General features: G+C 40.7%; 1 protein-coding gene across 5 annotated transcripts in view; it reads right to left on the bottom strand.

The window, feature by feature from the left end:
* Positions 1–26,339, bottom strand: part of ADAMTS17 (ADAM metallopeptidase with thrombospondin type 1 motif 17) — a 346,632-nt gene that overhangs the window by 42,414 nt on the left and 277,879 nt on the right. The window lies entirely within an intron of this gene.

Consider the following 26,339-nt stretch of genomic DNA (forward strand, 5'->3'; position numbering starts at 1 on the left):
AGACTCTGGGTTAAGGAAAATAAGAATTAGGATGGATCTAAGGTAAGGGGAACCCAGTCTTATCCCCTGGGTTTTGGTTGGCCTCACATACTCCTTCCCTCACCAGACTGTCTCATATTCCCTGACCCAGAGATGTGGATGGGCACTGTTCCTTCTGCTTGGCACACCCTCCTCATTTCTCTCAGTTGGCCAATCTCAAGTGTCTACCCTTCACCATGAACTCTTCTATGGGTTCTAGATGTGCCCTCTTCTACTTCTGGCACTTCTATGGTTCCTAAATGGTCTGAATAATATGGTTTCCCCTGAGAATATCTTCACCTTGCCATAGCTGAGAACCTCCTAGGAGGCAGCAGGTTCTGCTGTTCAGGCTCCCGGGATGAGTCTTTTTTTTTTTTAAGTTTATTTATTCATTTTGAGAGAGAGAGAGAGAGAGAGAGAGAGAGAGAATGCCAAGCATGTTTCATGTCATCAGTGCAGAGCCCAACGTGGGGCTTGAACTCATGAACTGTGAGACTGTGACCTGCGCTGAAATCAAGAACCACTCCTTGGCTAAGTCTTTGATGACTCTGGCTAATAAACTTCCTCCAGGTTCAGTTTTCCCTTCTGTGAAATGGGGTGAATAGCTCCTATGCATTACTTGCCAGCAATTAATCATATACGGTCAACCTGTTATTGTCCTACATCCCCTTCCGGGATGACTTAGGTCTTCAGTTGGCACATTAAAGAACAGCCCAGGATCTGTGCTCTCCTTCACCCCACACCAAGTACACTGACTTAGCCACACCACTCACAGACCTGCCCACTTCCTCCTCAGGCGTGGATCTCACGAAGGCAGTGTGTTCTGAGTACACCCTAAACTTTGGCTCTAGCACGTTGGAGAGACACTGTGTATTAACGCTGCTGGCTAATAAAACAACCAGCAGTTTCCTATAAAAAGTTACAGTGGGATAAATCCACAATAAAATATTCATGCCCTTTATTTCACTTCACAGAAAGATTCAAACATCCCAACTAAATGGAGTCACAGCAGATGCTGGGCAGATTTTCTTCAGGCAAGCAAATGAGGGACAATAATTAGTCTCAATTAAGTTCTCAATAAATTATGTAACGGAGACCTTTAGCCACTCAGCCCGGAGTGCCTTGCTGGGCCAAAGTCGGTGAACCTGTTCCAAAATGATTTAGAAACTTTGGATTGCTTTGGATAATTCATGTTCTGAGTAAATTGCATAAAGTCTTGGCATGAGAGGACATAATGAATACCATAACCACTTTCAATTGAAAATAATAATTTGTTAATAATTTTAATAGCTAATGAGCTACAGAAAACATGTCCCTGAGACCTCCAAACAGAAAGGAAAGAAATTAATTTTATTCCTGGATTTATTAAGTCCATGGCATTAAATCACCTACATACTTTTGAGGTTTTTATTCAGCAAGTATTTCAGAATGATCTGTTTCACCAGAACACAGCTTCTTCTCCTTGATTTTAAAAAAGTTTCCTAAGTATCTGTTCAGTGAAGGTGTCTCTAATTGGGCTTTAAGGATATATCATGAAGAGAGGCACATAGGACTGGCTGTCCCCATTACACCTTCCGGAACCTGAGAGGACAGACTTTTAGATAAGTCTTGTCAAACTGAGTTTTGTGACATCTTCTCCTTTGTGCTGTAAGTGTTGCATGTTGTCAATTTTTAGGTGAACAAGATAAAGTTTTATTTAGAAAGTTGTAGAGAATGTTCCTCCCCCTGGTGAAATACCTGGGGTCACCAGATTCCTCTCCCTTCATGCTCCAAGGCCTTGGTCACATTCTGCTGTGTGGATTATTCTTGTCCACTTTTGATGGGAAGTTTCTAGCATAGAGCTTTGTGCTCATTGAAGACCCAACAAATGTTTTTTGAGTGTAATTGAATTCATGGTTGTCAATGAAGAAAATTGAGAAGTGATCTGGAGTTTCTTGAAAGGATTTTTGTGCTGGTCTCTAGAGGAATCTCTGTCTACACTTTTACTCGTTTTAGGAATCTCTCCTATAGCCATGTTTTTTGTTTACTTAGTAGAAATTATAAATATAATGCATGCACACTGTACAAAATCTGGAAGGTACATGGCAATATAAAACAAGACGATCAAAGAACACATATGATCCTAGTCTCTACCTAAACATATTTTCTTCAATGTTGATGTCATACTCTAAACAAGTCATTTTGTATTTTGTTTATTTCACTCTTGAGAGCAGGTGCAATTCCTATATGATCAAAAATCTTTCTCAAGAGTGATTTTTTAATGCTTGCATAACACTCCGTCACATGGATAGAGCCAAATTACTCAACTAGCACATGCTTGTTGGACATTTGGGTAGCTGCCAATTTTGTCCATTTTTTGGATGATTTCCAAAGGGTAGAAATTGAAGTCCTGGATCCAAGGTGATGAGTGATGTATTCAGACAACCAGCAGGAACTGCTAGGATCTGTGTATGATGGCAGCACATTGCACTGTGACTGTTGACATCTGTCCCACTAGGCTGCTGAAGCACCAGCATAGGCATACTTGTTCTCTAGATGATGATGCTTAAAGTATGTGCCCAAGGACACTTGGGCAAGGTCTCTGAAATCCTTCTATATCTGTCTTTAGTGTTTTTTTTTTTTTAAAACCAACATACACAACCCTTCAGTTGTTCTTAATGAGGCAGCAGTATCCAGGACACTCGCCCTTGACTCCCATCTCCTTCTTTGGACACACCCAGCTGGTCAATGTTTCCTTAGCATGTGGCCTTAACAGATACCTGCTCCAGTTATAACCTGACCAGCTTCCAGTCAATAACAACACTGATCGAACATTTCTGTATGCCAGATGTCATCATGTGCTGTAGTTCTCACTGGATCCCTAGTCAGATGAGGAAAGAGAGGTTCCTATGAAGTACCCTGCTCAGGGTCATGTAGCCAGTGAGCGAGGTGGGCTCTCCCATCATACTCCACCCAGCTCTGGTGTGATGCAGCCTAATCACTGCTTTCTGGGACCTCGACACACCTCTACACATATCCTGGCAGGGTGTTTGTCCTGTGTCCCCAGTCATGGGCTCTTCCTATAGGGGCTGGAGCTGCCTTGCTTCTCTTAGACTCTTCCACCCAGAGGAAGCTCTGAAGGGCAGAGGGGAGCCTCTTTATCTTAGGTAAGCCTCAACTGGACACAACATCTGCACATAGAAGGTGCTCAGTTAAGTCTGTCAAATGAGTGAATGAAGGAAGAGCTTTAAGCGCTTAGGATGTTTAATGTCAGTGGACACCCCCAGTCTTCCCACTTTTGAGTTACTTGTATCTTGTATCTACTTGTATCTTGTTGTATCTTGTATATTTTTATTTCTGGGTAGAGGGGGCTTTTGCATTAAAAAACTTTTTTGTTATTAACTTCCAACTTTATTGCTTTGTGATCAGAGGGTCTTAAGAGGGTCTTATTTGTACTAGCTCTAATTCATGGAGCTTTGATGCTTTCTTTGTGATCAAATATATGATCAGATTTCGTGACTCTTCTCTGTGCCCTTGAGAAAAAGGTGATTTTCTACTATCTTGGTGTAGTGTTTGAGATATATTACTTACCTTATCAATTGTGTTGTTTAGATCTTCTATATCCTTCATTATTTTTTAATATTTCTTTTTTTTTTAGTTTATTTATTTGAGAGAGACAGTGTGAGTTGGGGAGGGGAAGAGAGAGAGGGAGAGAGAGAGACAGAATCCCAAGCAGGCTCTGACCTTCCAGTTTGGCGCCTGACGTGGGGCTCAAACCCATGAAACTGTAAGATCATGACCTGACCTGAAACCAAGAGTTGAATGCTTAACTGACTGAGCCACCCAGGTGCCCCTCTTTCTTTATTTTATATCTACTTGCCACTTGATCTGTCCCGCATTGCTAATGGTGTGTTAATTTCTCTTAAACCCAATAAATTTCTCTCCTAATCCCTTTGCATATCCCATGGTTTAGGCTTGAAGTTGTTATGTTATTTGGGGCATAACTATTCATAACTGTTGTATCTTCATTGTTAATATTCCTGTATACACATCTGCTTTAGTCTTAGTTTTACAAATATTAAAATGTTCACAGTCAGTCCTTTGACCAAAATGTCTCTAGGCATCTCCTAGTTAGAGGAAGAGCATCCTATCATGCAGGGGCTGGCCAACTATGGCCTGAGGGCCAATCCCTTTGACTCTTGTTTTTGTAAAGTTTTATTGGAACACAGGCCTACATATCAGTTTATATACTGTCTATGGCTGCTTTTGTGCTACAAAGGTAGAGTGGAATAGTTATGACAGAGATCATATGGCTTGCAGAGCTAAAATATTTAGTATTTTCCCTTTATAGAAAAAGTTTGCTGAGTTCTGGTCTAGTAGATGCCTCAAGAAGGGCTCATGGATACAGTATCCTAAGCTCTTGCATATTTAAGGCTGTTTTTCTAAAGCTTCATATTTGAAGCACACTTTTGCTGGATATAAAATCTTCAGTTCATGTTCTTCTTCCTGTTCACGTTCTCCTTCCTGGTCTGCTGTCCTGTCCTGACCCCATTCATATTCTTATGATCACTGAGAACTGACACCTCTACACAAATCCTGGCAGGGTGTGTCAGTCACTGGAGCCACAAGGAGTGGGTGGGGGATGGAAGCAAGGGAGAGCAGAGTGAGTGCCCTGGTTCTGGCAAAAGCCCCACCACTTAACAGCCACAGGTTTCTGTGGTGCATCCTGGTCCTGTGGCAGTCCCCACCATGGACCCTTGCCAGAGCAGTCACATGCTCCCTGGACACAAAGGAGACCTGGATCTAGCTGTAGCTCCATGGCGATGAGCCATCACCTTGCCCCTGTTTTCCTGCTTCATCCATAGTGTAACATCATGGAGACTTGCTAAGTGCTCTGCTGACCTGACCCACCACCCCAATAACACTGTCTTACAGGCACTGGTGTTCTCATTAAACCCTCCCTCATCTGGGGCATGCATGCAGCCTTCTGCCTAAAATGCACATAAACCATCTTCCTAAGTCATTAATTTGTCTGCTAGTTGTGCCAGGGGTTGACAGCAGGCTGAGGCTGAATTCCTTGGACCTGCCCATTTATCCATTTGGGAAACTGAAACCCGCCCTCAGAATTTGGCCCCTTTCTCATCAGCCATGACTTCATAGAACCAATCAGCAGAGATTTGGAGGTAACATTTGTAGAGTTCTGTAGCATCTTGGATTGGATTTCCTTCTGGAATGGGGTTTTGGACACTTCTGAAAAATCATGATGATAACAACAGTGATCATAAAAATGACTTATTTCACACTTACTGTGTGCCAGGAACTGTCCTAAGCAATTTATTTCTACTAACTCATATAATTCTCCTGATAGCCCTATTGCAGTAGGTGCTGTGTCTCCCGTTTTACGGAGGCTGAGTGGTCTGGTCTAGATCCCCCAGTGGCAACTGTGGAGCTGTGATGGGACAGGAACCCAGCAGCTGAGCTCTCATCCTTGAACTTGGACACACTTTGCTTCCTGGGGCTCATGCTCTACGTTCCCCATATCGCCCTTGGCTGTCATGCACACACATGTTGGTGTGCTTTTTATTCTGTTTTGTTCCAGTTTTAACCTCATTCTCCTTGTTAAAAAGCAATATATTGACTTTATCCTTCCCAGTTTTTCTTACTTTGAAGGTTAATTTAACCAACAACAAAAAGCTGCTTTTGTTGAACCCTTCTAAACAGGGCTTAGCTGGCAGGCCTCTGCTTGACCGGCCTGTTTTCTGGCCACATGTCCCTTTCTCCTGGTGTTCTGCTCCTGGGTAGCTCCCTGGGTCTTCACCTGTCTCCCCTTGTATGTCTTGTTATGTCTGTCCATGATTATGGAGTCAGAATCAAATCCTCCAGAATTCGCCCTACCTTTTAAGGTGTACTGACCTTCTTTAGCTAGCAGCTCAGAACTATCTCTAATTTGACCTTTATTTCTTCTATTTTCCAAAAGCAGAGAGGTCTGTACTTAACCTTGTTGAATTCCCTTTCCTGACTGTGACAAACTGAAAAAATGATATGGTTAGTCATTGCTTCCTAGGTTTCTGTCACTGTCATATAATAATGACTCTTTTCTTGTTTGTAAGGATTAAAATGAGGGTGGTGGACCCTTTCACAGCACCCTCATCTGAGAGAAGAGCAAGTGGGCAATGCTTTGTCTATAAGCTTGGGTGACCAGCTGTCTGCACCCCTTACGGCCATCATGTCACTAAAGCTTCTGCCATGCAAGGCCCAGAGCCTCCTTGATGGTCCTGCTTGCTTTCCTGACTTGGTTAGGGTCTCCAGCCCCAGTTGCTCTTTCCCCTCAATGATCTGGGGTCTGGGCCCCCTCGTCCTCCAGCCCTCAGAAGATGAGCTAACAGACTACCTTTTCTTCCTAGATCATCCACACCCTCTTTCTAATGGAGGATTTTGGCATCTGCTGTTAAATTCAAGTCATGGGACCTAATCCATCAAACCTGGTTATTCCCACCATACTTCCTGAGTTAAAATTTCAAGTAACCTTTGTTACCATATGTTGGTGGCTTTTGGTGTGGTGCCTGGACCAGCATCATTGGAAAGCATCACTGGGATGCAGATTCTCAGGTCCATCTATAGATCTACTGAATCAGAAACTCTGGGAGTAGGCCTGGTTATCTGTCAGTTAATAAGCCCCCAGGAGATCCTAGTGCACTAGAACCACTACATATGCTATAAAAACAATCACCTGAGGAGCACTTGGGTGGTTTAGTCGGTTAAGCATCTGACTCTTGACTTCAGCTCAGATCATGACCTCACAGTTCATGGGATTGAGCCCCATGTCAGGCTCTGCACTGACAGCAAAGAGCTTGCTTGGGGTTCTTTCTCTCCCTTTCTCTCTGCCTCTCCTCTGCTCTCTTTCTCTCTCTCTAAAAAAAATTATAAATAAACTTAAAAAAATAATCACCTGATTTCTGACTTATTTCTGATTAGCTCTGTGAAAATAGCTGGTCCTCAGGTCACCTTTTGTTCTCCTTGACAACTCACTGGGCAGGTGCAGTTGAAATTTTTTCCCCTCCCTGCTCTCAAGATTTAGTGTAAAGCTCTCTCCAAGTGGCCAGTTTGCGTTTGCTTCCCAGGAAGCGGATTAGGAGTTGTGGAAGGGAAAACACTCCTGAGCTGTGTGCTGGGTGTGGGCCAGAGCACATTCATTACCTCCATGGTGCTAATTTCTGCCCTTAATGCCGTCAGGAATTCCTCTTGGAAATTATGTACTTATATTTCACCAGGCTCCTTCCTTCAGTGGTGTGTAATTCCAAATACAGGTTAGCAGGCAGAGGTGCTGGCAGGTTCCAGCATTTTGTATCCATCCATGTCAAGCGTAACCTTATTACTTACTCCCCACAATGTCTCCAGCTTGGTTTGTAACGAGCCACCTGGGCATGAGACACCTGTGAAGCTTCTAGTCACGCACCATGCCAGTAACCCAATCGTGGGGTCTGGATGACGCGGAAACCCTTTCATATAATCCCTTTCCCTCCCCAAGTCCTACCTCCATCCTGCTGATAATATTATCTGGAGTTCACAAACACAGCGCTCAGAAACATTCATGATGTCAGAAATGAACCACTCGAGATTTTTCTGTTATTTCAATTTACCCTGAAATACATATAAATTATATAAACTTGTTCTGACAAGAAGGGGAACATTAGCATATACCAGGACCTTCCCCCAATCTTTTATTACCAGGAAAATAGTAGCACAGGTTATTTAAATTTTGTAGTTATACACTATTAAAAACGTAGTGTGTGTCCGTGCATGTGTGTGTGTGTGTGTGGGGGGGGGTGGGTGCATGTGTGTCTTGTGTCTTAAGAAATGATGGATAATCCATAAAATGCTGGGGTCCAACAGCTGGCTGAAGTTTATCATGAATATAGTTTTGTAGCTGAGCAGTGATGATGGTTTTGGCCAGCATTCATCTAGTGCTTACTTGGGATGGAGGAATTTATAGGCATTACTTCATCTAATCTTCTCAAGACTTCTATGAGAGAGGTTCTAACTTCCCAATTTATGGATGGCAAGATCATGTAACTTACCCACATGTTTGCCTGTAGCTAGTGGTGGGTGCTGGAACCTGACCCATGCTGCAACTGACCAACCAGTCTGTGATCTCAATAACCCCCATGAGAGGCTGCCCCTGGGTAATATGGAGAGAGCAGTTCACTCTTATCCTCAGTTACCAAGCCTAACAACTTGTGTGTCTTGGTACCTCTACACAATAAGGAAGTAATCATCTTTTCTTCCCAACCTTAAAACTATTCTATTTAAATAAAGGCCAGAGTAAAGCATGCCTGGGAGAAAGACGGATCTAAGGAACTTCTGCAGGAACTGATACTAACAGAATGGATAAGAAGGACTCCTGGAGGGGTCTAAGTGGGCCTGGATAAAGTCCACCATGGGCTGCACTGAGGATGGGTGAATGATTTAACCAGGGGCTAGTCGAACACACACCAGCGGTCCAAACCAGCCTCTGACCTCCACCCCCTTGTCAATGGAACATCTATCCAGCTCAGACATGTGCTCCACAGTGGGTAAATGCATATGGTGCTGAACGAAACCTCATCTTCAACACAGTGCTGCTTTACTAGGAGATGAGGAATCCTGTCTCTCTGCATATTAAATAATCCATTCATCCATTCAAGCAACTTACTAGCCCTGGGCACTGCTGGGTATTGGACAGAGACCAGCATACCCAAGTGTTCCCTGCCCACATGGCACATTGTAGGTGCTCTACAAATATTTGCTGAATGAATGGCATATTGACAAGGTCCTTGTCCTTGTGGAGAAGAGAACAAGATAAAGAAGGGGAACAATAAACAAAGGAATAAACAGAGCCATGCAGACTACTTGGCAGGAGTGACAGATGTGCCTTGCCCATACCTCGTACTTGGCCATAGGAAAACTCACTGTTTGGCCACAGTGGACATACTGGAGGTGTTAGAGGCTACAAATTTGATCCCTAAATGGGCTGGCTTAGCTTTTAACACAGAAAAATCTTAGACCTGGGCCACAGACCACATCTTACTGGTCTAGTCGCTATAAATTTTGTCTTTGCTCATTCGGGTCTCAGTAAGTGAGTGTGAGGTTCTCCCGCAGCCTCTCCAGGCCCGTGATTGGCTAGCTGGGGGTCAAGAGTGACTTGTCTTGGTTTCACAGGAAAGCACCCCTGCAAGGGTATCTTCCTGTCCCCCAAAACTTGGCACATACACAGGCCTCTGGGAAGCCACCTTCATATTTGAATCTCCTGTTTTAGCTGCCAAAGTCCTGAATTTTAATTTCATTTCCAGCATGAGTCCAGACAACACAAAGAACAAACTAGAAAACTGAACAACTACAGGTCTTCCTCAATTTATGATGGAGTTATGTCCTGACAGACCATCATCAGTTGAAAATATCCTAAGCTGAAAATGCATTGAATAAACCTAACCTACTGAATATCATGGCCCAGCCCAACTTAAAAGTGCTCAGAACACTTACATTAGCCCACACTTGGGCAAAATCTAACACAAAGCCTATTTTATAATAAAGTGTTGAACGTCTCATGTGATTTATTGGTTACTGTATTGAAACTGAAGAACAGAATGGTTGTATGGGTGCAGAATGGTCATACATGTGTTGGTCCTTTACCCTCAAGATCGTGTGGCTGATGGAGAGCTGGGGATTGTTGCTGCTGCCCGGCATCATGAGAGAGGATCATATCATGTGTCACTAGCCTAGGAAAAGATCAAAGTCAAAATTTGTGGGGTGCCTGGGTGGCTCAGTTGGTTAAGCATCCTACTCTTGATTTCTGCTCAGGTCACAATCTCATGGTTCAAGGAGTCAAGCCCCATTTTGGGCTCTGTGCTGACAGTGTGGAGCCTGCTTGGGATTCTCATTCTCTCTCTCTCTCTCTCTCTCTCTCTCTCTCTCTCTTTCTGCTCCCTCCCCTTTTCGCACTCTCTCAAAATAAATAATCATTTTTTTAAAGGTCAAAATTTTAAGTATGGTTTCTACGGAACGTGTGTTGCTTTCACAGTACTGTAAAGGCAAAAAATCTCATGTCAAACCATGGTAAGTTGGGGACCATCTGTACGGCATTTAGCAAAACTGCTCTAGTGTCTAATTGCAAAACTTCAAACCTCTGGCTGCATGTTTCACATCCAGAGAAGGGAGCCACCACAGCTTCCTTTTAACCCCCTCACTCTGAGCTGAAGTCTGCTCCAAGGCTATTCACTGCCTTCTCTTGTCCCACTTGTGAATATCTATTTAAAGGTGGCCTGGTCACAAAGGGTTCCTTTTCATGCTATGGTAGAAGCAGGTTGTACTATTTTTAAATAGGAATGTATAGCAGGAGTATGTCAGATTTAAAGTCAGAAAACTTGGTTTGAGTTCTGCTATCTACCTGTATGACTTTGGGTAAGTTTCTTCTCAAAGTCTTCATCTGTAAAGTGAGATGACCAGCCCTTCCCTCCCTTCTCACCTCACCACTGACAGGCAGGAATGGACTGGACCCCTCCTACCCTGCTCTGGATTTCTGCCATCTCCATAATTTACATCATATCAAGAAGAACACGACTTCTCAGGTTTTTTAAAATGTTTATTTATTTATTTTGGGAGAGAGAGAGAGAGAAAGAGATTGGAAGAGAGAGAGAGAGAGAGAGAGAGAGAGAGAGAGAGAGAGAGAGAGGCAGAAAGAGGGAGAGAGAGAGAATCCCAAGCAGGCTCCACACGAATAGTACAGAGCCTGATGTGGCGCTTGATTCCACAGACCGTGAGATCATGACCTGAGCCCAAATCAAGAGTCAGATGTTTAACTGACTGAACCACCCAGACGCCCCACAACTTCTCAGTTTTAACATTCTCTGCTTTCACGTGTATGACGTAGTGATTCAACAATTCTGTATGTTACTCTCAGTGCTCACCACAGTGAGTGTAGTCACCACACATTATTGCAATACTATTAACTATATTTTTATGCTATACTTTTCATCTCCACGACTTGATTTCTTTCAAAACTTGAAGTTTGTACCTCTTAATCTCCTTACCGATTCTACCCATCCCCATCACCCTCCACCTCTCTGGCAAAGACCATTTTGTTCTCTGTATTTATGAGTCTGTTTTTTTTTTTCCATCTGTTTGCTAATGAGTATGGAGTTTCTTTTTTTTTTTTTCTTTGCAGTGATGAAAATGTTCTTCAATTAGAGTGATGGTTGAACAGCTCTGTGAGTTCAAGTACAATTTTAAACGGATGAGTTGTAATGGTATGTGAATTATATCTCAATAAAGGTGTTAAGAAAAGATTCTCTGCTTTTACAATAAATTCATTTTCAAACATTCTTTTGGGAAGGAAAGAAGTTTCTCTGAGATTTATAGGAACAGACTGAATTGTCAGTAGGGAAGCAGAAGGACAAGTGAATAGAGTTTAACCAGCAGCTGATGAGATCACTGGACCCAGAGACATTTCTTTTCAGCCGTCACACCTGATCCGGTTACACTCCAGGAACTGGCACTTGTGTTGGTACTTGTTTGGGGGTTAAAATAACCAGGAGAAGCCTGGGTTTGGTAACACATCGTACCACACCCATCACTAAAAGTCTGGAAAAAAAACTCTCATGCTTTGAGAATCGTACAATTGCTGATGCTGAAAGTTCACATCCAAGAGTAACATTCTCATCAGGCTGCCTTTCTTACCGGGACACAGGAATTTTCCAGTACAGTAGCCCTCCTGTTAATAGACTTGCCGGCTCTCACACTAGCTGGACAGCGTCTACTGGATGGTTTTCCTTAGTCTCGCTTTGGTCATGACATCAGCATGCCCCTACGTGTTCGGGGTGGAGGACAGTCTGCTGTTTCCGCCTGCTTGCTGCTGTGTTCCTTTTTTGGTTTTCCTTCTGGTGTCTACGCCATGCTTGGGCGGATCATGTGAGCTGAATCAGGCCAATCAGACCTTATCAGGGAACCTGGAGGGGAGGCAGTGAGTTCACAGTGCCGTGTGGAGCCTGTTGCCTGCAGCTGGCTCCGAGATCCCTTCTCCAAGATGTGCTGTTCGGCATCTCTTCAATGTGGGGAGCTACTCCACGTCCTTTCTGTGTACTCTTATCTTTTTGTTACATTTGTAGATTCAGTTGCCATTGCCTGGGACCAAAGAACCTTGATGCACATGTTTCCTGAGTCCAGCTTCACTAAAGACAGAACCCAGTGTGTTAGAGAAACTGGTGGTCTGAGGTCACCTCTGTTGCATTTCTATGCTGTTGCCAGGGCTTTGGAGCAGGTGGGAGTCTCGTGGGGTCAGAAGTACCATTTGTAGACATGTCATTAGCTAACTGGGTGGTCTGCTGCCTCTCGCCATACTTGATCATCTCTTCAGTGGAAGAAAGAGGTCTGAGTACTGAGTGTACTTTTCTGGGAGAGGCATAGGGTCACCTTGCAGGGTGGTGGCCCCTTGAACCTTCTGCCAGGAGCACCTGCCTCTAGAAACTCTAGGAAGAGGGACTTCCAAGATCGAAATTCTCCTGGGGAAATAGCCCGGGCACGGAGTTCTCACAGCAATTCACAGGGTGCAGTGGCACATCAAAAGTGTACTAGTTAGGGACGTTGCAATGATGAGCCCCATGTGGCTCTGGGTGATATCCCATTTCCCTTTCTGATGTGACCATGAAGTTCTTCCTCCCTTTAAACTTGCCACGGGCCCTGCTTTGGGAAGTGCTGCTGTGACCAGCACCAGTGTGTACACATAGCGGGGGCCTGGCCAGCCAGCTGGTAGGAGGGTCACAGGACTTGCCATCTATAATTCCAAGAAGTAAGGACACTCAGAGGCAAGACACGCACTCTTACCTTAAGAGAATCATGAATCCCTGTGGAAGCGAACACCACAGCTGGTCTTGGAACAAAAGACACTGTCATGTACCGTTGCTAGTAACTGAACTGGCATTTGTAGCAACCTTATGTATTTCAAATTGTGAACCCTTTCCTGTGACATTTGAAGCTGTTCTCTACGACTCTCTCAGGAAAGGTTCTAAGCCAAACAGGGGAAAGGGCCAGGGATGGCTTCACCCTGTACTGACTTCCTCCACCCATTCTCCATCCTGCCTCCTTGTGTGCCCAACTCCTACTATTAGCCTTACTCCACCAGGATTAAAACCTCTCTCAGGCAGGTGCTTGTGTGGCTCAGTCAGTTGAGCATCCGACTTTGGCTCAGGTCATGATCTCGCAGTTCTTGAGTTTGAGCCCCACGTCGGTCTCTGTGCTGACAGCTCAGAGCCTGGAGTCTGCTTCATATTCTGTGTCTCCCTCTCTCTACCCCTCCTCCACTCACGCTCTGTCTCTCAAAAATAAGGATATTAAAAAATAAATAAAAATAAAACCTCTTTCAGAAATAGACCCTATAAATTCACTTGGACACAGGAAGAAGGTTAAGAAAAAGGTAAAATTTCTTCCCTCCCAGGGCAATGTCTTTGGCCTACCAAAGAAATCCTTCATTCCATTCCTTCCTTGACACAATGGCTCCTTAGCCTAACTGTGCAGGCACACAGAACTGGAAGGCTAGCTTCCTTGGAGTACGAGAAGCTGGTATATCTTCCAGCTAACCCCCCCCCCCCCCCCCCCGTTCTCAGGAAGCACAAGAATAATGCTGTGTACCATAGGGAAACCCCAAGCACTTGAGATATTTGTAAAAAGATCCTCAAGGTACTGAGGGAGCTTAGTTTTTATAAGTGTGATAAGGCTGAGCAAAGGCCAGGCATGCAGGTACACAGCTTTGCTTTAGATGCTCAGAAATAACCTAAGTCCCATGATGCCACCTCTCACAGGTACCCCTTGGAAGACTTATGAATCCAGCCTATTTGGGGTCCTTTTAGAAAGGCTCAAGTGGTTTCTTAGGAAGCAATGGATGCATAATGCCACTGTAAGGCATTAGTTATTTAAACAATTTAATACAAATGCTGGGGTATTTCCAGAGCATATGCATTACTCTAATCCAGCAAGAATGATCCTGTCTTTGTATGAAGGAGTCCTGACCAAAGCCTCTGTCGAGTTCTTTCTTTTTTTATTTTTACATCTATGTGTACAACGTAATGATTCGAAATTTGCTTATATTGCAAAATGTTCATGGCAGTAAGTCTAGCTAACATCTGTTACCATATGTGACCACAGAATTGTTTTTCTTGTGATGAGAACTTTTAAGATTTACTCTCTTAGCAACTTTCAAACATGTGATACAGTATTATTAACTATAATAATAGTTATAATAACTATAATAGCTACAATAATGAGCCATGCTGTACATTACATCCCCAGGACTTATTTTATAACTGGAAGTAGGTACCTTTTGACTTCCTTCACCCATTTCACCCCCCCTCCACCCTCTGCCTCTAGCAACCACCAATCTGTTCTCTGTGTTTAAAAATTTTTGTTTTTGTTTTAGGTTCTACATATAAGTGAGGTCATACAGTATTCATCTTTCTCTGACTTATTTCATTTCACATAATGCCCTCAAAGTCCATCCATGTTGTTGCAAATGCCAAGATTTCATTCTTTTTTTATGGTTGAAAAATATTCTACTATCTATTAACTTTATTCATCTGTCAATGGAAATTTAGGTTGTTTCCATATCTTAGCTATTGTAAATAATGCTGCAGTGAACAACGAAGTGCATACACCTTTTTGAGTTAGTGTTTTCATTTTCTTTGGAAAAATACCTAGAAGTGAAATTGCTGGATCATATGGGACTTCTATTTTTAATTTCTTAGGAACGTCCATACTATTTTCCATAGCGGCTGCACCAATATTCATTCCCACCAACACAAGGGTCCCCTTTTCTCCACATCCTCATCAACACCTGTTATTTCTTGTCTTTCTGCTAATAGCCATTCTAACAGGTGTGAGGTAATATCTCGTTGTGGTTTTAATTTGCATTTCCCTGATGATTAGTGTCATTGGACATCTTTTAACGTACCTGTTGGTCATCTGTTTGCTTTTGGAAAAATGTCTACTCATATCCTCTGACCAATTTTTTGGTTGGATTTTTTTTTTCTTGGTATTGAGTTGTAGGAATTCTCTATATATTTTGGATATTAACCCCTTACCAGAGATACGATTTGCAAATATCTTCTCTCATTCAGTAGGTGGTCTTTCCATTTTTTTATGGTTTCCTTGGCAGAGCTTTTTAGTTTGATGTGGTTCCACTTATTAAATTTTCATTTTGTTGTCTTTGCTTTTGGTATCAAATCAAAACAATCACCATCAAGACTGATTGCAAGGAGTTTATTGCCTATGTTTTTTTTCTAGGAGTTTTATGGTTTCAGGTGTTACAGTCAAGTCTTTACACCATTTTGAGTTCTTTTTTGTGTATGGTGTAAGATTGTAGTCCAATTTCATTCTTTTGTGTGTTGCTGTCCAGTTTCCCCATCTATTGAAGAGACTTTCCTTTCCCCATTGTATATTCTTGGATCCTTTGTCGTAAATTAATTGACCATATATGTGTGGGTTTATTTTTGGATTGTCTATTCTGTTCCATTGATCTGTGTGTCTGTTTTTATACCACTACCACACAGTTTTGATTACTATAGCTTTGTAATATAGTTTGAAAACAGGGAGTGTGATGTTTCATTCTTCCTTCTCAAGACTGCTTTGGCTATTTGGGGTCTTTTGTGGTTCCAGACAAATGTTAGGATTGTTTGTTCTAGTTTTGTGGAAAATACCATTGGAATTTTGATAGGGATTGCATTGAAACTGTAGATCTCTTTGGGTAGTATGAACATTTTAACAATATTAATTCTTCCAATCCATTAGCATGGCATATCTTTCTATTTATTTGTTTTTTTCTTCCATGTCTTATAATTCTCAATTTATTCCTAGGTATTTTATCATTTTGATGCAATTATAAATGTGATTATTTTCTGAATTTCTCTGATAATTATTAGTGTATAGAAATGCAACAGACTTCTGTACATTAATTTTGCAACCTTACTGAATTCATTTGTTCAAACAGGTTTTTTTTTTTTTTGTGGAATCTTTGGGGTTTTCTATATGTAGTACCAGGTCACCTGCAATGACAGTTTTACTTCTCACTTTATAATTTGGATACCTTTTATTTCTTTTTCTTGACTAATTGCTCTGGCTAGGATTTCTAGAATTATGTTGAATAAAAGTGGTGGGAGTTGACATCATTTTCTTGTTCTTGATCTTAGAGGAAAAGCTCTCAATTTTTCACCACAGAGTATGTCAAGTTCTTATTTTAATTGTCTCAACCATGTACACGGTTTGTTCATTCTTATTGTGATGTTTCTGCTTTGAGGTTTGGAGAAGAGGTGCCATGGGTGAGAAGAAAGGGAGAGACAAGGCTTTCCTCAGGGTGGTATTTGACTGATCTGGGTAGGCTAGGGGCCACCAAGAGAATGGGCAAGTCTGTGTGCTCTAGAAGGACCCTTGAAGTAGGGACTCCTAGTTTCAGAGACTGGCTTCCCTTTTCTGTTTATTGAGTCCTTTCTCATCTTGTACAGTACTAAACTCTGTGATGAAGGTAGGATAGAGGGCTATTAAGCCAGTATCAAATCATTTGGCTACTTAGACTACTTGGAACATGGTAGTACATTGTATAGATACTAAAAAGAAATGACCAAGTAAATAAAGTGATGGAGTACCAACTGGTAGTTATTCCCTTCATGTTATGGATGCACAAGCCACTGCTCAGAGACACAGGTGGTCACCCCCAAATTCCCCATCCCCCATTGAGAGGAATGCAAAGCACTAGTTTGTGAGTGGGATTCACTGCCTCTGGATTGAAAACGCTGCCTGCTTACTTGTGTGGCTTCACTAATTTGATAATAGGGGGTGGTTTTTTGGTAAGGCCACAAGAATGATGGCTGGCATGGGGAAAAGGACTTTCAGCCTCATTTGCCAGTGTGTTTGGGGAATGGCAGCAATGTTAGGCACATATCTTACTAGAAAGCTCTCTGGAGGAAAGGCATAGAGGACACAGGGAGGCTTGGGAGATAGCTGAGGGGAAAGCTCAATTCAAACAGGATCAATGGGAGGGCGACTGAATGCACCCATCAAATGATCTGACCCAAGAATCTCCAACCAGAGGCTCAGGGAGAGATCTGGCATTTTGTAGTGGGAGAGAATGGAAGAAATCAGCAGCCCATGCATGATAATGGCGGCCATTAAATTAAGATCTGGTGATGCTTGTTTAAGAGGTGACACCTAAGGTATTTCAGCCAATGCTCCTGTCTTGAGCTCCACATATTCTGAGATACCTGGGTTCTGGGTTGGGGCTGGCCCTTCAGCCTCTGTATTCATGGGAACCAGCTAGAGGCCTCTGCTTAGAGCTGAAAGAGCCTGCACTTTTTAAAATGTGCACTTGTGTGTTTATTTTTTAACAGCCTTACGGAGATATAACTACACCACAGAATTCAGCAATTCAGTGGCCTTTACCACATTCTAGAATATTCTTTATATGCCAAAAAGAAACTCTATGCCTTTTTGCTACCAACCCCCAATTCCTTCTCTCCCCCTTCTCCTCAGGAGAAATATCTATTCAGATCCTTTATAATTGAGTTATGTGTCATTTTATTATTGAGTTGTAATAGTTCTTTATATATTCTAGATAGAAGGCTCTTATCAGATAGATGATTTGAAAATCTATTTTCCCATTTGCGGGTTGTCTTTTCATTTGCTTAATTTTTTTTTCATTTTTCTTGATATTTCAGGGTATCTCAGGACACAGTGGGAGCCTATTAGCACATAAGTTTATAATTTTGATTAAACCTAATTTATCTATTTTTCTTTTTTTGCTTGTACTTTTGCTGTCATATCTAATAAATCATACATAATAAAGATTTTTTTCCTGCTTTCTTTCAAGAATTTTATACATTTAGCTCTTTAGGTCTTTGATCATTGGGTTAATTTTCATATATGTGTGAGCCAGGTGCCCATCTTTATTCTTCTATGTGTGGACATAAAGTTGTCACAATACCATTTGTTGAAAAGACTGTTCTTTCCTCATTGAATCCTCTTGGCCACCTTGTCAACAGTCAATGGACAGTAAATGTGAGGGTCTATTTCTGGACTTTCAAATATATACCATGTTCTATATGTCTGTCTTTATTGTAACACACTATCTTGATTACTGTAGTTTTGTAGTAAGTTTTAAAGTTGGAAGTATGAGTCTTCCAACTTCGTTCCTCTTTTTAAAGATTTTTTTTTGACTATTCAGGGCCCTTTACAATTCCATTTGAATTTCAGGATCAGCTTATCCATTTGTGCAATAAAGATAGCTGGGATTTTGATAGAAATGGCATTGAATCTGTAGATCAATTTGTGGAATATTTCCACCTTCACAATATTAGGTTTTCCAAGCCATGAACGTGGTACGTCTTTCCATTTATTGAGATATTCTTTAATTTCTTTTAACAATGTTTTGTAGTTTTCAGAGTATGAGCTTTGCACCTCTTTTGTTAAATTTATTCTCAAATACTTTATTCTTTTTGATGTTATTGTAAATGGCATTTTTTAAACTTCATTTTTGGTTTGTTCATCATTACTGTATAGCAATACAATTGATTTTAGCTTATTGATCTTATATCTTGCAACCTTACTGAATTTATTGGTTCTAATACTTTTTTAGTGGATTCCTTAGAATATTCTACATTCAAGATCATGACAGCTGTAAAGAGAGGTAGTTTTACTTCCTCACTTCCAATCTGGATGCCTTTTATTTCATTTTCTTGTCTAAATGTCCTGGCTAGAATCTCCAGTAAAATGTAGAATAGAAGTGGCCAGAATATTGTGTCTTATTCTTGTTCCTAGGGGAAAAACATCCAGTCTTTCACCATTAAGTATGATGTTAGTTGTGGATTTCTTATAGATGCCCTTTATCAGGTTGAGGAAATTCTCTTCCAATTCTAGTTTGTTGAGTTTTGTTTTGTTTTGTTTTGTTTTTTTAAATCACAAAAAGGTCTTGGGTTTTGTCAACAGCTTTTTCTGCATCTATTGAGATAATCATGTTTAAAAAATTATTTCATTGATATAATGTGTTACATTAATTCATTTTCAAATGATCAATCAACCCTGCATTCTTGGGATAAGACCCACTTGGTCATGGCGTATAATCCTTTTTATGTGTTGCTGGATATGGTTTGCTTGCATTTTGTTGAAGATTTTTCATCAATATTTTTTTAATGTTTAATTATTTATTTTGAAAGAGCATGCATGCAAATGGGGGAGAGGCAGAGAGAGGGAGAGAGAGAATCCCAAGCAGGCTCCATGCTGTCAGCACACAGGTGGATGCAGGGCTTGACCTCACAAAAGATCATGACCTGAGCTGATACTGAGTAAGCCACCGACTTTAACCAACTGAGCCACCCAGGTGCCCCTCATCAATGCTCATAAGAGATACTGGTTTGTAGTATTTTTTTCTAGTGATGTCTTTGTCCGGTTTTATTATCTGGGTAATACTGGCTTCATAGAATAAACTGGGAAGTATTCCCTCCTATTTTTTTGGAAGAGTTTGTGCAGGATTGGTGTTAATTCTGCTTCAAATATTTGGTAGAATTTGCAAGTGAAGGCTACTGGTCCTGGGTTTTTCTTTTTGGGAAGCTTTTTGATTAGTAATTTAATCTACTTACTTGTTATGGGTCTATTCAGATTTTCTATTTCTTCTTTATTCAATTTTGGTAGCTTGTATCTTTCTAGGAATTTGTCCATTTTATGTTAGTTATCAAATTTATTGGCATACAACTGTTTGTAGTATTCCCTTATAACCTCTTTCATTTCTAATTTTAGTAATTTGAGTCTTCTCTCATTTTTTTTCTTGGTTGATCTAGCTAAATGTCATTGTTTTATTTTTGTTCTCTTCATATAATCAACTTTTGGTCTGACTTTTTATTGTTTTTCTACTCTCTATTTCAAATATCACCACCCACCCACCCCCAGCGATAAAATTTGCCCTAAGGACTACTTTAGCTGCATTGTCTAACTTTGATATGTTGTATCTTCATTTTCATTCATCTGAAAGTATTTTGTAAATTCCCTCATGATTTCTCTTTGATGCAATTGTTATTTAGGAAGTTTTGTGCTTTTTTTTTTTTTATTTCCATGCATTTGCAAATTTCCAAAATTTCTTTCTGTTGTTGATTTCTAACTTTATCCCATTAAGGTAAGAGAATATACTTTGCATTATTTCAGTCCCTTTACATTTGTTGAGGTTTATTAAATGGCCTAGATGATGGTCTATCCTGTGGAATGTTTCACATGCACATAAGAAGAATGTATATTCTGCTCTCGTTGGGTAGTGCTCTATAGATACCTCTTAGGTCTAGTAGGTTTATAGTGTTGTTCAAGTCTTATACTTCCTTATTGATATTTTCTAGTTTTAAAAATCCATTACTGAAAGTCTGGCATTAAAGTCTCTAATATGGTTGAACTATTTTTCTCTTTATATTGTATATTTTAGGGCTCTGTTATTAGGTACAGACACATTTATAATTGTTATATCTTTGATGGACTGCCCTATACCATTATAAAATACTTTTTATTTCTAGCAATTTGTTTTGTTTTAAAGTCTATTTTGTCTGGTATTTGTATAGGTACTCCTGATTTAAAAAAAATTTTTTTTAATGTATATTTTTGAGACAGAGAGAGACAGAGCATGAACAGGGGAGGGGCAGAGAGAGAGGGAGACACAGAATCTGAAACGGGCTCCAGGCTCTGAGCTGTCAGCACAGAGCCCGACGCGGGGCTCGAACTCACGCACCATGAGATCATGACCTGAGCTGAAGTCGGACGCTTAACTGACTGAGCCACCCAGGCACCCCAAGGTACTCCTGATTTTTTATGGTTTCTTTTTGTGACACATCTTTTTCCATCCTTTTACTTCGAAAAGTCTTTGTATACAAATAAGGAGGAAAGAATAATACTTTTCTAGAAAAAATCAGTTATATCTATGGACTATTTATTCCTGTAAGAGAGCCAGCCAGCACAGAACTGTCATCAGTGGCTTTCATGAGAAGGGGCTAATAATCTGGGAAGCTGCCACCAAGCATACCCAACCTCAGTTCTGAAATATCTCCAGAGATTCTACAAGTCAGAAATACTTCATTGTCTACTCCCACTGTAGAGCCATTCCTTCTTGGTCTGATGTATTCTTTTTCCCCTAGAACGTGGAGAGTACATATTTCCCTCTCATTTCTTCACTGTGATCTTGGTTGTATTTGTTTTTATTCCTCAGACTGAGTTTAAACTTCGCAATTTACTTGTCCTTTTTTGTAATTGCAGCATAAAAAAAAATCAATGCAAACATTGAGTGCTCAATGCTCTTTATATTTTAATACTCAGAAAGTCAGAAAGAGAGAAGGACTTTTAATGGACCCCAGGGTCTACGTGTAAAATATTTCTTGACAGGAGGATTCTGTTACCTGTGGAACTCATATCTCGGAATTCTCTTGTCCTCTGTAATAATCAAAGGACAGGGATGTTCAAATAATCAAATGGTTAAGTACGGTGGAAAAGAAGAAAATTGCATCTTCAAATTCAAAATAGTACTCTGAAATGCTTTCTCTTTCTCCATCTGGAATGTTTCCTAATTTAAACAAATAACTAAAGGCTTCAAAGCTTTACTATTTAATTTAAATATGAGTGAAATTCTGGAATTTGATTAGTGTTGGAAAACAGATCTGGAATCCATCTAAATTTCTCCTCACCATTCCCCTACTGATAAGGCATGTAAGAGATCAGTAATGCTATTTGCTATATTTCCTTTTCAGGCACTGTTATTTCATATGGTTTGTGGGGTGCCCCTCATCGTAGACCTGTGGACATATGCTAAGGTGTCTGAAAAGTGGGCCAAGCCTGAAAGAGGGGAGTCCCACTCTGAAGATCCCCAGGCTATCACTGTTGACTTGTAGTAACATACAACCATAGGCCTTGCCCTCCTGCCCATGAGCAGTCCTGCATCATGGGCTCCTGTTCTGCCACAGGGGGCAGTCAGTGCCAAAGGTGGCCTCCTCTGGCCTCCCACATCCAGGGCATGGTAGATAGAGATGTGGCAATTAGATTTACCTGTTTTATTTTCCAAGAAAGCAGGAAACTTAAAAGCTTAATGTTTTAGACTGGCTAGAAATGGATTAAACAATGTTTCTGTTCAGATTTTGGCTGTGTCTAAAGATCCACATGTTCTAGGTTTCATTCTTAAGTCATGATCACACACACACACACACACACACACACACACACACACACGAATATGCTTTCATAAAAACAAGAGGGGTTCCATTCCATTTTAACTAAAACAAGGCACACCTGGTTAAGATAATGAGCAAAGAGGACAAATTTAAAATCCAAATACACTTCCTTACAGATGACTATTCAATTCAACTGGCAGTACAATATTAGATATTCTTTTCTGAATCACTGTAATTCAATGTACAGTACAGTATGTACTGTCTGGGATGAAGTTCAAATCATAAATACTATGGGAAACATCTAATAGTTTGGAATGGCCTTTGCAAGTGGCCAATAAGCTCTAAGAGACTGCAAACATATTAAATCTGGTGAAGCATGAGCTATGTGTTCCAGAATGAGCCCATCTCCCTGTCATACCCCACCTCCTTACTCCAGCACTATCTGGGATTGGGTCTTAAGGAGCTGGCACACGGTGTTACTCTTTGGATGCCAAATGATGGTGGGGCCTCTTCCCTGCAGACTGTGGTCAGCAAGGTGAAGGCTGCTGGCCACAGTCATAACAGCTGAGCTGATCTGTGATTTCTGCCTCTCCTGCCAATGTCGGGGCCAGATTTGCCGATGTGTTTGTGTTGGTGTGCAAGATGCTGGAGAGAGGCCATCTGCCCTGCGTGTCAGATTCCAGATTCCGTATGGTTATGGCAGGGTTTGGGAGAAGTATCCACAGAGCTAGGGGCAGGATTAGAATAAAGAGGTGCTAATGGTGTGCAGTTGGGAAGGTAAAGGAAACTGTCGGGAACTTGATGGAAAAAGAGGGTTGAAGAAAATTAAAGAAAGATCAGGGGAAATAAAGAAAAATATAAGGGAGAAGACAAACATTGCTGTTGTTTTAAAGGTCAAGGAGTAACAATAATATAGAAAGGCTCTTTCACCTTGCCAGATTCAACAGTGAGTTGCATTTTGGCTCCTTCAATAAAATTTACACCATTGGGATCTTGGGCTCTCCTTCCAGGTTACAGGCTCTGTCTTCCAGTCATGCCCATCCCACCTGAAACAGTCATTTATTCTCCAGATGCTATACATCTCCACACTCGCCCCCTTCACTAAGGTCCAGTTTTTACTTACAGATTAAATCTCTTTCTGATTATTTAGCACTAGTTTTCTGAGGCCAATCTCTTCACTCTTCTTCACCTTCGTCCATATTGCTATATGTTCTGAAGACAGGTCAACTAGATCACGCTATGCAAGAATTCAAGTTTTATTGTTCAAATATATGTGTGTGTACATACATATGTGCATATGTATATATCTCTACAAAACATTTGCATATATAGTGTATGTATGTGTGTATATACATACATGTGTGTGCATCTGTGTGCTTAAATATAAATAAATATAACTAAGATTTATAGGAATTTTAAAATCTATCAGATCACATTTCTTCAAACAATATTCTTTGATAAGCCATGACACTTCATTTTCATGAGTCCACACTTTAAGAATCAGTACAAAGTCAGATGGTTTAAAATATAAACAAACAAACAACAAATAAAACCAGACTAAAAGAGGCATCCAGGCTTTCTTTTCTAGGCTCTGAGACAAATTTCAGGTGCTGTCTTCTATCAATTTCATTTTATCGTCTGCTCTTGGAAACTCCACTCATTCTTTAAGTCTGATTCATATGATTTTACAGAGTCAGGAAGGGGGTCAGAGAGGAAAAAAAGATGACCCAGAAAGGTAGGTCAGAGAGGGGGAGGGAGAAACTAAGTCACATGAGAACAAGGAACCTGTGTGTCTTTCTTACTTCTAAATACCTTGCTACTTAGAACAGGGCCTGGTGAATGGGATGGTACTCAACAAATACACGCCAGATGAGGGAAATTACTGATGTTGTGCTGTGCACTTAGGGTCAGGTTGGGTGCTTTTACATTTGTTTATTTTTGAGAGACAGAGAGAGAGCACAAGTTGGGGAGGGGCAGAGAGAGAATGAGACACAGCATCTGAAGTAGGCTCCAGGCTCTGAGCTGTCAGTACAGCGCTTGACATGGGACTGGAACTCACAAACTGTGAGACCATGACCTGAGCCGAAAATGGAAGCTTAACCGCTTAGCGATTGAGCCACCCAGGCGCGCCAGGCTGGGTGCTTTTAAAAAGAGTACTGAACAACTGGGCAATAAAAAGTAACTAGGTATAACAACATGTTCTTCTTTGTGTAATAAGAACACGTATTTCCTGAGGCAGTACCTTTAGAACTTGGGCTCATGCTGAGGCTGTGGTCCCAGAGTCCCAGAGGGCAGAGCAAGGGTAAGCAGTAATCTAAGGTGGGGCCAAGTCTGGCCTGCAGACTGTTTTCCTACAACCCAGGAGTTGAAAATAGGTTTTTACATTTTTAAAAGGGTTATAAACAAAACAAAGAAAAACAGACATCAGAAACCTTATGTGGCCTGTAAAACCAAAACTACTTATTATCTAGCCCTTAACAGAAAAAGTTTGCTAACCCTCGTGCTAAGGAGATACTAAAAATGTGCCTCTGAGCTTACTTTTAGTCTAAAGTGTGTTTGGCTTGAACTTGTGTTCAACCACGGTGAGACTGCAGGCCTGTGGTCTGTCAGAATGCTCTGTGAGCGTGCGCGCGCGCGCACACACACACACACACACACACACACACACACACACACTCGATGTTCTCCATCCAAACTTAGAGCAGCTCCGTAGCACTGAATTATAGAGTTTATACCTTTGTTAATTCATGCTTGGTGATGTGACTTTTGTAGGTGTTTTCCGACATGATTTTCTCGTTAGAGTTTCACAGTGCAACAAAGTTCCTTCCTAGAATATCTGTGTGTGGCAAAATCATAAAGGTGTTGCATGTAATATGGTGTAATGATCACAGAGCTTTGCTATGGAGCTTTGGATTCATCTGGAATCTAGCTGAAATGCTCAAGGCATAACCTAATTACCTCCCTTCTGTCTTTCACTAAAGCTGGGAAATTTTTGGTCATTGTTTATGATTATTTTCTGCCCTAATCTTCCCCTCTTCCCCTTCTCTGACTCTAATTACATTTATGTTAGGATGCCTGATATTATGGCACAGATCACGGAGTCTCTGTCACTGTCAACAATCTTGTCTTTCCATTTTCCAGATGGATAATATCTATTCTTCTATCTTTAAGTTCGTTGATTTTTTTTTTTCTTCATCTGCTGTTAGGCCCATCGAGTGATTTTTTAAAAAAAATTTCAGACACTATATTTCTCAGTGCTAAAATTTTGTTTGCTTTTAGAGTGTCTCTTTTTTGTGCTTAGGTTTCCTATATGTTCATTGATTGTGGCTATATTTTTTCTTATGTCTTTGAGCATAATTATAATAGCTGCTTTGAAATTCTTATCTATTAATCTCAATATATGTGTCCTCTTGGAGTCAGTTTCCTTTAATGTATGGGTCACATGTTTCTGGGGTTTTTTTTTGTATGTCTAGTAATTTTGGACTGTATCTTGAACATTGTGACTGCTATGTTAATCTACAGCAGTGCAGTTCAATAGAATTAACACATGAGCCATATATGTAATTTTAATTTTCTATTATCCATATTAGAAAATTAAAAAGAAATTGGTGAATTTTACTAATATATTGCATTTAACCCAATGTATTCAAAATATAACTATTTCAACATGTAATCAGTATTAAAAATTACTAAGATATTTCACAATCTCTTTCCATACTAAACCTTTGAAATCAGGTGTATACTTTTACAGCACATTTCAAATTGGACAACACTGCTACCAAAGATGGTTATGTGCTCAGCACAGTTAGGAGTATCATTAGTGAAGAATATTGAGAGGTGGTCCAATAAAAGTAACCCCATCATTTAAATTCTATTCGTTGGCATTCTGCAGAGATACTGTGGGCCTACTATGATATGAAGAAGGAAAGAGTACACTGAGCTTCTCTTCCCCATCACATATGTGTCTCAATTCAATCAGAGAAACTCTGATTCCATGTTTTATATTATTTGGCTTATGTGCATAATTTTAGAAATATTTGGACACTAAAATAGTTTGAAAACATAAATGATTTTAAAACAGGATTCTTAGAGCACCTGGGTGGTTCACTCAGTTAAGCATCTGACTTGATATCGGCTCAGGTC

The sequence above is a fragment of the Felis catus genome, chromosome B3 (genome assembly GCF_018350175.1).
Source record: "Felis catus isolate Fca126 chromosome B3, F.catus_Fca126_mat1.0, whole genome shotgun sequence".
Classification (NCBI taxonomy): Eukaryota; Metazoa; Chordata; class Mammalia; order Carnivora; family Felidae; genus Felis; species Felis catus.